Source organism: Mustela lutreola, chromosome 18 (assembly GCF_030435805.1).
Source record: "Mustela lutreola isolate mMusLut2 chromosome 18, mMusLut2.pri, whole genome shotgun sequence".
NCBI classification, from domain to species: domain Eukaryota; kingdom Metazoa; phylum Chordata; class Mammalia; order Carnivora; family Mustelidae; genus Mustela; species Mustela lutreola.
The window spans coordinates 18783657-18798909 of NC_081307.1; positions in this window are offsets into that span (position 1 = coordinate 18783657).

Genomic DNA, 15253 nt, shown 5'->3' on the forward strand with positions numbered 1-15253 from the left:
TTGTGCATTAACCCTTATTACCTCAATGTTCAATCTGTCCCAGTGTTGGTCAGCGGGAGCTACTTCAGGACAAATTCTAAATCCTTCCGATTTGTGCTCATCTTATTCTGAGCGTATCTTTACAGATACAGAAGATGTTCCTGACTCATCTTGCACTTCTCTTGCCCCACTTTTGGAACCAGCATTTCCCCCGAGGAATTCAGATTCTACTTAATGGATAAAAGGTAATTAGAAACAATGATCTGGGTGACAGGTGTGCTCTTTGCTAAAATCTCTTCTGGGCCTTGTGAGTAGCTGCATCTAGGAAATTATATATACATGTACACATACAAACACATATATTTAGATTTATTTCTGCATCTGTAACTGCTCCTATCTGTATAGCTCAGTCAGTTTGGGCTACTATAATAAATTACCATCTTAGATGTGTAGTTCAAAAAACAAACATTTAGGGCGCCTGGGTGGCTCAGTGGGTTAAGCCGCTGCCTTCGGCTCAGGTCATGATCTCAGGGTCCTGGGATCGAGTCCCACATCAGGCTCTCTGCTCATCAGGGAGCCTGCTTCCTTCTCTCTCTCTCTCTCTCTCTGCCTGCCTCTCTGCCTACTTGTGATCTCTCTCTGTCAAATAAATAAATTTAAAAAAATCTTTAAAAACAAAACAAAAAAACATTTATTTCTCATAGTTCTGAGGCTAGAAATCCCAGATTAGGGTGCCAGCATGGTCAAGTTTCTGGTGAGGAACTCTCCTCCTGGTTTACAGACTGCTGTCTTCTGTGTCCTCACATGGCAAAAAGAGAGGTAGCTGGCTTTCTGGATTCTTATAAGAACACTATTCTCATTCATGAGGACAGCTCCATTATGACCTAATCATCGCCCCCAACCCCAAAGCTCACCTCCAAATATCATCACATTGGGATTAGAGTTTCAACAATGAATTTGGTGACGGACACAAACATTCAATCCATTATAACGTATAAATATATTAAAAACATGAGTTAATATTTGTATCTCCAATCCCAATCCAGTAGCACAAGACACACTTCATTCTTTCCCTTTCAATATTTCTAACTCCCTTCAGCAAAAAGGAGAAATTTCATTTTCATTATCCGCAATATATTTTTACACATGTTCAAGTCTAGAAGACACAGAAAATAGTTTTGGAATTGCTAATCCGCTGAGAAAAGCAAACCTATTACAGTTAATGTTTGTTTTGGGTCCTTTGTCCCTGAGGTAAAATGTCAGTGCCATGAAATGCACAAATCTTAAGTATACAGTCTTAATCTGTTAAAGCTGCTATATAGAATGTCATAAATTGAGGGGTTTATAACAACAGAAACTTGTTTTCCACAGTTCTGGAGGCTCAAAATCCAAGATTAGAGGGCCAGCATGGTCAGGTCCTGGCAAGAGCCCTTTTTTTGCTTCCAGACAGACTTCACACTGTATCCTCACACCGTGAAAAGAGGATAAGAGTTCTCTGGAGTCTCTTTGATAAGGGCACAAATCCCATTCATGAAGGTGCCACTCTCAAGACCTGCCAAATGTCCCACCTCCTAAAGCATCACCATAAGGGTTAGAATTTCAACATATGAGTTTTGGGGGGACACAAACATTCATTCCATAACATATGTGATTTGATGAGTTTGGGCAAATGCATACTCCCATATAACCCACGTCCCTTTCACAATTTAGAACATTTCCTGACTCCAACTATTTCCCTTATACTTCTTCCTAATTATCACCTCGCCAGAGACAAAATGCTCTTCTAGTTTTTTTATCCTAGATTTATTATTTCAGCATAGATTTTTTTAAACCTATTCAAGAAAATTATATAAGTATCATACAGTTCAGTAATTTAGCTTCTAGGTATTTACCCAAAGAAAATGAAAACACCAATTTGAAAAGCTGTATGTGCCCCTATGTGCCCTGCAGCATTATTTCTTATAGCCAAGATACAGAAGTAACTGAGTATCCATTCGTAGATGAATGGATAAAGGAAATGTGGTATATGCACATCTGTCTATCTATGCACACACATACACACACATATACAGATGTATATATACACAATATATACATATATATACACATGCAAACACACATAATGAAATATCACTCGGCCATAAGAAAGAATAAAATCTTGCCATTTGTGACAACATGGATGGATCTAGAGACTACTATGTGATGTGAAATATGTCAGACAAGAAAAGACAAATATTGTATGATTTTACTTATATGGGGAATCTAAAAAAAAAAAAAAAGCTAAACAGAAATAGACTCATAAATACAGGAAACAAACTGGTGGTTGCTACTGGGGAGAATAATGAGGGATGAGTGAAATAGGTAAAGGGGGTAAGAGGTACAAACTCTCGGTTATAAAATAAGGGGGCACCTGGGTGGCTCAGTTGGTTAAGCAACTGCCTTCAGCTCTGGAGGCCTGGGATCAAGTCCTGCATCGGGCTCCCAGCTCAGTGGAGAGTTTGCTTCTCCCTCTGACCCTCTCCTCTCTCATGCTCTCTCTCTCACTCTCATTCTCTCTCAAAAAAATAAATAATAAATCTTTAAAAAATACAAGAAATAAGTTATGGGATTATAATGCACAGCATAGGAAAGAGAGTCAATAAGATTGTAATAACTGTGTATAGAGACATATAACCACCCTTATCATGGTGAGACTTTTGTAATGTATATAAATGCTGAATCACTATGCTATATGCCTGAAACTAATATAATATTCTATGTCAACTGTACTTCAATTTTAAAAAATCATGTAAGTGGAATAATACAGTGATACTCTTTGTATCTAGGTTCTATTTTTCACTGAGCATAATGTCCAAGGTTCATCTATGGTTTTAGGTATTCTTTCCTTTGGATAATTTTCCAGTGTTTAAATATACCAAAATTTGTTTATCCATTCACCTATTAGTAAGCATTTGCATTGTTTTCAGTTTTTGATGGCTATGAATGTTCTTGTTCATGCCTTTTTCATTCTTCTTTGGTAATATTTAGGAGTATAATTTCTGAGTCATAGGGTAAGGGTATGTTTAACTTTAAAAGAAATTGCCAAATCTTTTCTAACTGTTGTGTTACTTTGCAGTTCATGAAAGTTCCACCACAACTTGGCCAATATTTGGTATTTTCAGTGTTTTTAATTTTATCCATTCTATTGGGTATGGAATAGTATCTCATTGCAGTTTTCTAAATTTTATTTTAATTCTAGTACAGTTAATATATAGTGTGGTGTTAGTTTCAGGTGTACAATATAATGATTCAACACTTTCAGATAGCACCCTGGGCTCATCACCAGTGCACTGCTTAATCCCCATCTCCTGTTTCACCCATCCCCCCCACCCAACTCTCCTCTGGTCAGTTTCTTCTTTATTGAGAAGGGTCTGTTCTCTTGGTTTCTCTCCCCACCTTGCCTCACCTTCCTTTGCTTACTCATTGCAGTTTTAATTTACATTTTTCTGATGACCAATAAGATTGAACAATTTATTGTGTTTATCTGACATTCATAACACTTCCTTTGTCATGTGTCTCTTAAAGTTTTTATCCACTTTTTTCTTGGATTTATGCTTTTTAAAAGATTTTATATATCTATTTGTTTGGGAGAGAGACAGAGAGAGAGAGAGAGCATGTGTGTACATGTGGAAGCTGGCAAGGGCAGGGGGAGAAGCAGAGGAAGGAGAGGGACAAGCTGACTCTGTGTGCTGAGCACGGAGCCATAACTCGGGCTCCACCTCAGGACCCGAGAGCACAACCTGAGCTGAAACCAAGTGTTGTATGCTTAACCGACTGAGCCATCCAGGAGCCACTTGGATTTATGTCTTTTAATGATTGAGTTGTAGTCCACATTTAAAAATTCTGAATATAAGCCCTTTGTCAGATATATGTTAACACACATTTCCCAGGCTGTTGTATCCTATTCATTTTTTTAAGTGTCTCTTGACAGAAATTTTTAATTTTTAATTTTGAGGAAGTGCAATTCATCAGTTTTCTTCTATGGTTGTTTCTTTCTCTGTCCTAACTAAGAAATCTTTGCCTTTCCCTGGGTTTTGACAGTATACTTATGTTTTCCCTTTAGAATCTCTATAATTTACCCTTTACATTTAGGTTTGTGACTTGAATTAGTAAGGTAGAGGTTACAGTTCTTTTGTTTCCATGTGGCTATTTAGTCTTCCAGATAATTTATTGAAGACTTCCTGTCCTCATTGAATTGCTTTAGGGCCATTATCAGTGTGACTTTATCATATAGTTTGAAATCCAGGAGGATGATAGCTCCAGCTTTGTTCTGTTTTCTCAGGATTGCTTTGGCTATTCAGGGTCTTTTGTGGTTCCATACAAATTGTAGGATTGTTTCTTCTCTTTCTGTGAATGGACATCTTTGTCCAAAGTGAAGTAACAATATAAGTGTTGGCCAATTTCTGCTCTTTAGTCCGTCCCTTTAATCTATTCTCTTGCCAGTATTATACATCTTGATAACTATAACTCTGTATTAAATTTTGAAGTGAAGTAGTCTAAATCTTTCAGTTCTGTGATTTTATTTCATTATATTTTGTCTATCTTAGATCCTTTGCCTTTTCACAGAACTTTTAGAATCAGACTGTCACTTTTACAAAAACATCTTCTGGGGGCACCTGGGTGGCTCAGTGGGTTGGGCCGCTGCCTTCGGCTCGGGTCATGATCTCAGGGTCCTGGGATCGAGTCCCACATCGGGCTCTCTGCTCAGCGGGGAGCCTGCTTCCCTCTCTCTCTCTCTCTGCCTGCCTCTCCATCTACTTGTGATTTCTCTCTGTCAAATAAATAAATAAAAATCTTAAAAAAACAAAAAAACAAAACAAAAAAAAACATCTTCTGGGATTATGGTTAGCATTGCAATACATTTCTAGGTCAGTTTGAGAAGAATTGACATCTTAATAATATGGAGTCCTCCAAAACATGAACATGATGTATCTCTATATTTATTTAAGTGTTATTTAATGGCTCTTATCAGTTATAATTTTTGGCATTGAGGTTTTGTATGTCTTTTGTTAAATTTGTCCCTGTTTTAAGTTTTTAATGCTATTGTTGATGGAATTATTTTTTACTTTGATTTTTTAAATTATTTACTGTTAATACATAGAAATACATAGATTCTTTATATTGACCTGATATCCTGAAATCTTGCTCAACTCAACATTTAGTTTCAGTACCTTTTTTTGTAAATTCCTTAAAATGTTCCATTTAGGGACATCTGGGTGGCTCAGTTGGTTAAGCCTCCAACTGCTTTCCGTGAAGCATCTGTCTTCAGCTCAGGTCATGATCTTAGGGTCCTGAGATCTAGTCCCACATCAGGCTTTTTGCTCAGTGTGGAGTCTCCTTCTCCCTCTGGCCCTCCCCCTGCTTGTGCTCTTACACATATTCTCTCTCTGACAGATAAATAAATAACATTTTAAAAATATGTTCCATGTAAGCTATTATATTACCTGCAAATAGGAATCAATTTTCCTTCTTCCACTCAATTATCATGTCTTTTATTTCTATTTCTTATTTTACCAATAAAATAGTAGTAAGAAGAGAGTCAACATTTTTGCCTTATCTCCATCCTTAGGAGAGGAGCAGTAGTCATTCACCGTTGAGAGGGTCCAAAATATGCTGCTTCCAAATATGTCACTTTGGCATAAGAATTATTTTGAACTGAAGGCAACTAAAAATCAATAGATGGAAGAAAATTCCTCTGTCTTCCCCTTTAGTGCCTAAATGCAGGACATAAATTTCCCTTTGTGAATGTATCACTGGCATAAATTTCCTCCTTCCCCCTGCTATCTCCTGAACCAGGATGAGGAGAGCAACTCCTATCACCAGAGATGAGGCTGCATAAGCAAACTTTACTAAAATAATCCTTATTTCAAATTAGTTTCTTCAATATATATATAGTTAACCAAACCTCCTTTCTTTTGTCTAGTCACTTCTCCACATTACTTGACTTTGTTAAAATGGTATATAACCCCTTAGTCTAATCACTTCTTTGGGTTTTCATTTCTTTTCTGTGATGCTCTCATGCACATAAAAATGTTAAAATTGATGAAATGTGTAAGTCCTTTCTCCTGTAATCTGTTTTATGTCAGTTTAATTTGCAGGCCCCAGTCACTGGCCATTGAACTCAAAATGGTAAAGGGAAAGTTGGGGGTTTTTTTGTTCCCTACATCATCAAGAATGCTATTAGCTTAATACCCTCTAGTTCCACCCACATTGTTGCAAATGGCAAGATTTTGTTTCTTATGCGACGTGAAATAAGTCAACCAGAGAAAGGCAATTATCATACGATCTCTCTGATATGAGGAATTTGAGAGGCAGGGCAGGAGGTCAGGGGGGGTAGGGAGGGAAAAAATGAAACAAGATGGGACTGGGCAGGGAGACAAACCGTAAGAGACTTTTAATCTCACGAAACAAACTGAGGGTTGTTGGGGGTTAGGGGTTAGGGAGAGGGTGGTTGGGTTATGGTCACTGGGGAGGGTATGTGCTATGGTGAGTGCTGTGAAATGTGTAAGCCTGATGATTCACAGACCTGTACCCCTGGGGCAAATAATACATTATATGTTAATTAAAAAAAAAAATAAAAGGATGCCATTAGCTGAAGGGTTTTCATAAATGCCCTTTATCAAGCTGAGGAAGTTCCTTTCCAGTCCGAGTTTGTTGGGAGTTCTGTCATGAGTGTATCTGCTTTATTATGTGCCCCAAACTCTGTCCTTTAACTTTGTAAGCTATTAAGACTATATTTTTCTACTTGTGTTCTAGCCACTCTGCATCACAGATACTGGGCAGTGTCTTCAATTAAAAAGTCATGCATTTAAAAAAAAAAAAAAAGTCATGCATAGTACCTTCTTTGAAGAATTAACTCCCTTCTAGTTTCTACCCACTTTTGGTCACTTTCCAGTGCCTTCAAATAGACATTTTTAAATTTTTTTTCTTAAAGTATAATTATTTTCCACAGCAGGTCTAATCTGATACAAGCTACTCTGTCATTAACATAAATGTTAAACCAAATGGCCACTTAAATATATACTTTTATGTTCAGTGTAGTTGCTAAAGCCCTGAAAAATACATCCTGTTTCATTGCCCCCAGGTGACTGGATTCCTAATCACCTACACATGCATAAAGCAGAGAAGGAGAGCTCACCTAGAAGGTCAGGAAACACTTGAAATGGTTTTGATTTCAAGTGCTCTGTTGACGACTGCTCTGTCCCCAGTTTCTGAATGATTAGTTTTTCAAAATGTACATTAAGTACAAAGTTCATCATTAACATAATTTATTGAAAGTTTCAAGGGAATTGTGGCAATAGAGGAAAAGGTAGGATGTTTCAGAGTTTACTTGCAATTTCAGATCACAACCAGAGGAAGAAAATGAGTTTATGAAGTCTAAATAATAAAATAACTGGTTAAAAGAATAATGAAATGGGAAAATCTTTTGTATGAATTTCAAATAATTGTTTCCTATTAGCTCTTTTAGGGTAGGAACTGCATTTTATATATTAGTTATACTTTACACAGTGGGTTTTTTTTAAAGCACACAGAAAACATAGCATTCCATTCAGTAAACATTTTGGGATTCGCTATGATAAAAGAAAATGACACATTTTAAACTTATAAAATGTTGTATCTCAGTTTCATCTCCATTAAACTGGAAAAAAGAAAAGGATTATTCCATGGATCCATGTATTTCCTTTCCATAATAATAATTGGCCTCTCTTAAATATTTACCACAACAAATATGTGGTGAAATATTTGGGATTGTAGGGGGCATTATTTTATTTAAATCCACATTATGGGAAATGAGAAATAGTGTACTCAAACCAAAGAAGAACTCTTCATCGAAACCTAGATATACGTGAGAACTGTCTCTTTAAATAAAAGCACTCGGTCTGCTTGGAAGGCTTCTATAAATCACAAGCTTGGGTTTAAAACAATTGTAAATAAATCTTGATGAAAGGACTTATCAGTTAAATAAAACTATTTAGTTCTTCCTCTAAGAAGGCAAAACTATACCTGAAGCCCTTGGCTTTAGGTCTTGCCAGACTCCATTCTTCACTGGTTGAAAAACTTCCTTTGGTAAAAGAATGCAAAGTTATTCTGTTTCTTATTTTAATATTCTTATAAATAGAGTTCAGTTACAGTTAAGTATCATTTGAGGTCGTCATTAATAATGAGAATCCAGACTAGATAAAAAGATCTAAGTTCTACTATTCCACTTTTTTTTTTTTTTTTTTTGAAGAAAGGAAAATACTTGTCAGTCATGAAGTAAACCTAAGTATCTTTCAAAATTATTGAACGCACTGAAAGCTTTTCCTAAGGACAACCTACAATCGATATAAAAGGCACTGCAGAGAATGAATATTTAATGATCGACAAGCCAATATGCTGAATGTGAGGAATAATGGCTTGGGAGAGCAGATAGAAGGATTTTGTTACATTGGTGGATCAAATGAATTACAATTAGTCTAATGATGGAACCTTTTAAGTCTTTCCTTTATGGCCATTGTCCTGAAATTCTAGTCTTGTTTTATTATAAATCCTATTTTCACGTCCACTGAGCTTCTCCACACGCACGCAGATAATACAAACTCTTTATTATCCATGTTGGGTCTATGAACCTGAGATTAAATTTAACTTTATTATTATCTTACTTACCATTTTTTACCTCGGGTACAAAACAGAAGACATATTGACCACCTACAATGTTTTTAAAAAGCTGTTTCAAAGACCTCCCAGCTTCCAGTTCACCTTGGTCTCTGAATGAAAGATAAGGAATAATTCCATCAAACGGCAACAAAGAAGTCTAACAGGTCAGTCTGACCTGGAAACAGTCAACCTACAAAGGCTTGAAATCAATCCAATTGGAAAAATTTCCCCCTGTAAAAACAATGGCTTTGTTAGTCCATTCCCTTAGAGATGAAATGGCCGTCGTCCTTTTGTTCTGTGAGGACTTTTTTTTTTTTTCTGGAGATTCTAACCTGTTTTTCAGAGGGATCCACTCAATTTCCTCAAAGTCTTTGGATTATAGGGGGCCAGTGAGTACGGTGTGTCTGTGCCAAGTGATGAGTCAGGGAATAAGAAGGGAGATGACTCTGTGTGTGTGTGTGTGTGTGTGTGTGTGTGTGTGTGTGCACGCACGCATGTGTGTGTGTTTGGAGGAGGTAGCTCTTTTGAATATCAGAGTATTTTTCTGTATTATTAGTCTTTTGTGCTTCCTAAGTAAACTTTTGTGGGGGTATGGTTCTACCTTTATCCTTTCAAGTTCTATATTCAACAATTCATTGTTTTGGCTTCTTGGAATACTCTCGAGATTTTCGGTTCTTCTCTTTTTTTCACACTAGAGAAATGAATGAGGATATTTACAAGGGATGTAAGGCCCAAAATTTGGGGGTAAGTTAAAACAACCAACAAACAGAAATTATCTAAAGATTCTTAAGGCACTGTCACTTTGAAACAATTAAGCTAAGCTGTGTAACTTAGAGTAATTTATTTGACAACCCTATATATCAATTTCTCTATCTATAAAATAGAGCTTAAAAATAGTACCCAACATATAGAGTATTACAAAGATCAAATAAAAGTGATAGATATAAAAACACTTAGAATAATGCCTGGCAAGTAGCAAGTGTTTCAAATGTTATACATCATTATTGTCATTGTTTGCATTTTCTTTAAAAAAAAATTTAATGAACAATGTTATGCCATTTATATCAAGCAAAATCCTTTTCTGATGCAGATCAATTATATTTCTATATTTCTGTATAATTTTGTAATGCGATCATGGGTTCAAGTTCTTTTATTTTACTTTATTTCATATAAACATATCCATGCATTATGTCTTCCAGGTACTTGTCATTAATTTGTATATGGTAATATATGATGGTTTTACATACTTACATATTTTTGGGCACTTGAACTAATGCTAATTTTCCCCATTGCATGTAATATTTCATGGAAAATTTTGATATGTTAGTTTTCCTCTGTCGAGAGAGAGGAAATGGGTAATGGGTCAAAGAAAATGTTATAGATTACCCTGAAGGAAGATGTAGCCATTTTATATTTGTATCATTAATATATAAAGTATACCCTCTGCCTCTCCCCAAAGATTTGTCAAGAATGGGTGTTATAATTTTTAAATTTATTTCTGTAGTGTGTCAGAGAAATTTCAAATTCACTGGGTTTGCCCTTTTTCTTCAATACAACTGTGATTTTTTTAAAAATTGTGGTTTAGTTTATATTTTCTTAAAAGTACACTTTTTGACCATTCATCAAGTGGAAAGTGGTTATTGACTTACACAGTCACTGATTTTTCTCATATGTTCTTTTTGTTTTAAAGATTTTTAAAATTTATTTATTTGACAGACAGATATCACAAGTAGGCAGAGGCAGGCAGAGAGAAAGGGAAGCAGGCTCCCTGCTGAGCAGAGAGCCCGATGTGGGGCTCGATCCCAGGACCCTGGGATCATGACCTGAGCCGAAGGCAGAGGCTTTAACCCACTGAGCCACTCTGGCACCCCTTCTCATATGTTCTTGAGAGAAATCTATTATCAGATTGTTTGTAGTATCTTTTATTTTAGAAATTTTCCTATTATTGGGGCGCCTGGGTGGCTCAGTGGTTTAAGCCTCTGCCATCGGGCTCTCTGCTCAGCAGGGAGGCTGCTTCTCCCTCTCTCTCTGCCTGCCTCTCTGCCTACTTGTGATCTCTCTATCAAATAAATAAATAAAAAGCTTTAAAAAAAAAAGAAAGAAATTTTCCTATTATTTTTATTTTATATTTTGTTGCATGGAGATTAAAAGTTGTAAAAATATGTTCTATGAATCTATCATATTCCTGGTAATAACCTTCATTCATTTCTCCAGTGATTAGAAGTACATGTTCTTTCCACATCTGGGATAAATAAGCTACTCTTCAGTTTTTAAAAAATTCTTCTATTCTTTGATACAGCTGGAATTTATTGTAGTGTTTGAGTCACATGTGTTTATGTTTCTAAGCTGATTCCTTCCAACTTGTCAGCCTACTATTTGGAAGACAGCATATTAAGCAATTATCTCTTGCCCCACATTTGTTTTGTCTCTGCTCTAGGTTGGGTTCATGTTTCAAAGTATGATAACTCAATTCCATATGATTTTGATCACTGTTTCAGTATGTTCAGTTTTCCAACTAGGCTGGATCTAGGCTAGATTGAGTCCACCTTTATTACCTATGAACGTGTTTTGATATTACCATCCATTCGCTTTTCACTAGTAATTCTCATAGGAATTTTAGTTGGACTGCATTAAATCTATATGTTAAAATAAAAAGTATTGATATCTTAGTTTCTCTAAATAAACGCATGGTGTGGTTCTTTAGTTATGTTTTTATATATTTTTTCCATTATTAACACAAAATACCCTGTGTTTCAAATCAAATTTATTCCAAAGTATTGAATGCATTTGTTGATATGGTGAATTCTGTTTTCTAGTTGCATGTAATGACTAGTTGTTGCTTGATTACATTGAAATTTTAAGTATGCAACCATGTAACATGCAAAGTCAGATCTGTTTACATTCTCTCTGTAGTGATAGTGGTGATAAGATAACCTTATTACGTTTCTGGTTTTTTGAGTAAATTGACTTAAGCGTGAACTGACTCTAGTGTTTCTTTGTTAAGAGATCCCTAGCAAGAGACTGTACGATTGATCCTGGCCCTTTTCTTCTAAACATTACCATTAGAACTAAAGTTGTGTATTATTTTTGAGCTATACGTTTGGGACTGAAGCCCAAAAGCAAATCTAACACAGAACTAAGAAGAGTTATAAAGGTGCAGTTGTTCAGTGCTTGGAGGTCTGACTAACCTGGTTTCTATCCTAATCCTGTATTTATTAGCTGTGTAACATTGGGCATTTTTATAACCAGACTGGGTTCCAATTCTGTCATTTATAAAGTGGGTATAAAAATATATACTTAGGGAGCCCCTAGGTGGCTCAGTTGGTTAAGCATCAGCCTTTGGCTCAGGTCATGATCCCAGGGTCCTGGGATTGAGCCTTGTGTCAGGCTGGGCAGGGAGCCTGCTTCTCCCTCTCTCTCTTCCTGCTGCTTCCCTGCATATGCTCTCTCTCTGTCAAATAAATAAAGCCTTAAAAAAAGTACCTACTTAATAATGCAATTAAAAATGGGTAGAAGATATTACCAAACATTTTTCCAAAGAAATACAGAGATGGCCAGGGACGCCTGGGAGGCTCAGTTGGTTGAACATCTGCCTTTGGCTCAGGTCATGAATCCAGGGTCCTGGGATCGAGTCCTGCATCTGGCTCCCTGCTCAGCTGGGAGCCTGCCTCTCCCTCTACCTGCCGTTCCTCCCTGCTTGTGCTCTCTCTCTCTCTCTCCCTGTGACAAATAAAAAATAAATCTTAAAAAGAAATACAGAAATGGCTGATAAATGCATGAAAAGATGCTCACTGTCACTGATCCTCAGGGAACTGCAATGAAAAAGAGAATCACAACTATCAGATATCGAAACTGTCAGAATGGCTAAAATCAATAATACAAGAAAAGAACTATTGACGAGGATGTGGAGAAAGGGGAACCCTCTTGCACTGTTGGGAATGCAAACTGGTGCAGCCACTCTGGAAAATAGTATGGAGGTTCCTCAAAAAGTTAAAAATAGAAGTAACCTATGATCCAGCAATTGTACTATTCAGTATTTACCCAAAGAATATAAAATTGCAAATTCAAAGGACTGTAGGCTCCCCGATGTTTATAGCAGCATTATCTACAGTAGTCATATTATAGAAACAGCTCAGTGCCCAGTGATGAATGGATAAAGAAGATTGGTGTATATACACACACACACACAATGGAATAGTACTCAGCCATAAAAAGAATGAAATCTTGCTATTTACTAGACATAGATAGAGCTAGAGTATAATGCTAAGCAAAATAAATCAGAGAAGGACAAATACCATATGATTTTAATCATAAGTGGAATTTAAGAACCAAAACAAAAGAACAAAGAGGAATAAAAAGAGAGAGAGAGGCAAACCAGGAAATAGACTCTTAATTACAAAGAACAAACTGGTGGTGACCAGAGAGCACGTGGGTGGGTGGGGGATGGGTGAAACAGGTGGTGGGGGTTAAGGAGGGCACTTGTGTTGAGCACAAGGTGTTGTATGAAAGTGCTGAATCTCTATATTGTACACCTGAAACTGACATTACACTGTATGCTAACTAACTAGAATTTTAAAAACTTAAAAAATCCCTCTGTTTAATAGGGTTGTAATGAATAATGAAAAATTAATATATGTAAAGTGTAAAATGCTTGCATAATGCATGGTACAACATCAAGAGGTTGTGGTGATCATTAGGTTAAGTCAAATAAAATGATAAATATGGAAACTATTGGCCAAACATCAGTACCCACATAATAGTCCTCCAATAAAAGCTGGCTGCCTTCTGCTTTTTTGCTTTTCTTTCTCTATGGTTCTTTTTCAGCATCCACAAGGGACTTCTACTAACTTCTCTAAGCTTTTTATTCTCTGTACCTCAAGGAACACACACAATAGAGGGCTTCTGGCAATGAAAATTTTCCGTTTGATAGTCACCTGTGCGTGGAAGATGAGAGGTCATCATTTCTGAACTTTCCAATCCCCCCCATAAAGACAGACAGAGGAGCAAGGACAGCAAAATTAAAAGCCATGGACAACATCTATAACAAAACTAGCTGACTAGGGTATGTGCATGAAGCTCAAAACACCTGTAATGGAGGAAAGCTCCAGACAGCCCAAGAGCTGGGTGATATCACCAGCTGTATAGTAGAACACAGAGGGAAGCAATGAAATACTGAGAGATCCGAGAATCTCAAAATAGCCAACAAACACTCATGCAAAAGATTGGAGGTTCAGTTTGAGGCTAGCTGCTGAAACTGGAAGAAATTTGCATACCATGATGACAGGGGAGTGCAAAGTGTCTAGGGGAGCACGATCAATGTTCAAAGCTAATCAGCCAAATTTCCACTCCAGGACAAGCACTGCACAGAGGAGAACCTTGTGAGAAAATAATGCTAATTAAGCAGAACAGGGACAGTAAAGACAAAGGAAAGAGACAGTCCATGGGAAAGTAAAGTCACAAGATCTCAGAAAGTAAGCAGCTATATTTTTAAACACTGCACAAAAGCAACAGAAAAGATCAATACAGCTGTGAAATTAGAAAAACTGTCTCCAATCCTGCCTTACTTAAATCCTTCCCCAAAGTTCAGGAAAAGTATTTCACATTAAAAATTGAGAAAAAATTATCAAGCTGAAATCCCACACAAAATTATGACAAGGAAAAAGAGACTGAGAAAGAGGATTTTCAAGGATAAAGGCTGCATATCAAATGTTATTGCTGTGCCCAAACTCAGGGATAGGGTTCCCATGAGGAGTTACTGAGAAATCGACTTGAGAACAAGCCTTGGACAGCTATAATGTTGAGACAGGATGTGTGAAAGTACAATCTGTAATGGCAATACACTTGACAATGTAGATAAAATATAACTATTAACAACATGGAAAGATAATAGGAGTAGCAAATATAAAATGATAATTTAGTTGTTTTCAGTGATCTTATTAGAGTTGATATTGATGGTGTTATGTTCTGGGGCCTTGTGTTTGTATACTGTGTGATTAAGCAAATTAATAATCTCATAATATTCTAATTCTGTCACCTCTCTTGTCCCTGGAAACCAAGATTCTTGGTGTGGAAAGATTACAAATGGTCGAGATATAGATACAGACAATAAGTAACAGATACAGATATAGAATATTGCCTAACTCTGTCCTAGAAATAGTGACTAACTTATTATCAGTGAACTTCTTTAATACTCAGATTGTGGTCTGGGAATACCTTTTACCACAAAAAGAAATCAGCTTCTTAGAGAAATAACTAACTCCAAGTCTAGGTCAGGAAGTATACAAGAGAATCCTGGAAAATATTGTCATTTCAGGTAGCAGGGAAGTTCTTAAAGGTGACTAATATTATATGATGAAGCCTTAAGAGCCAACTTAAAGAAGTTCTCAAATCCCAAAGATGAGAAAATTTAATAACTATGATGTATTGAAATACATGAGTTCATAGTTGAAACAAAAACAGTGACCCATTTGGTTACCTTTGTGAGATTCCAGGGAAATAACTCATTGTTTTACTAAAACGGTAAACACAGGGAAAGAATTCAGTATTTTTCCTCTTTCCTATATGAACTATGCCACTGAGTAATTATATAGTATAGGGG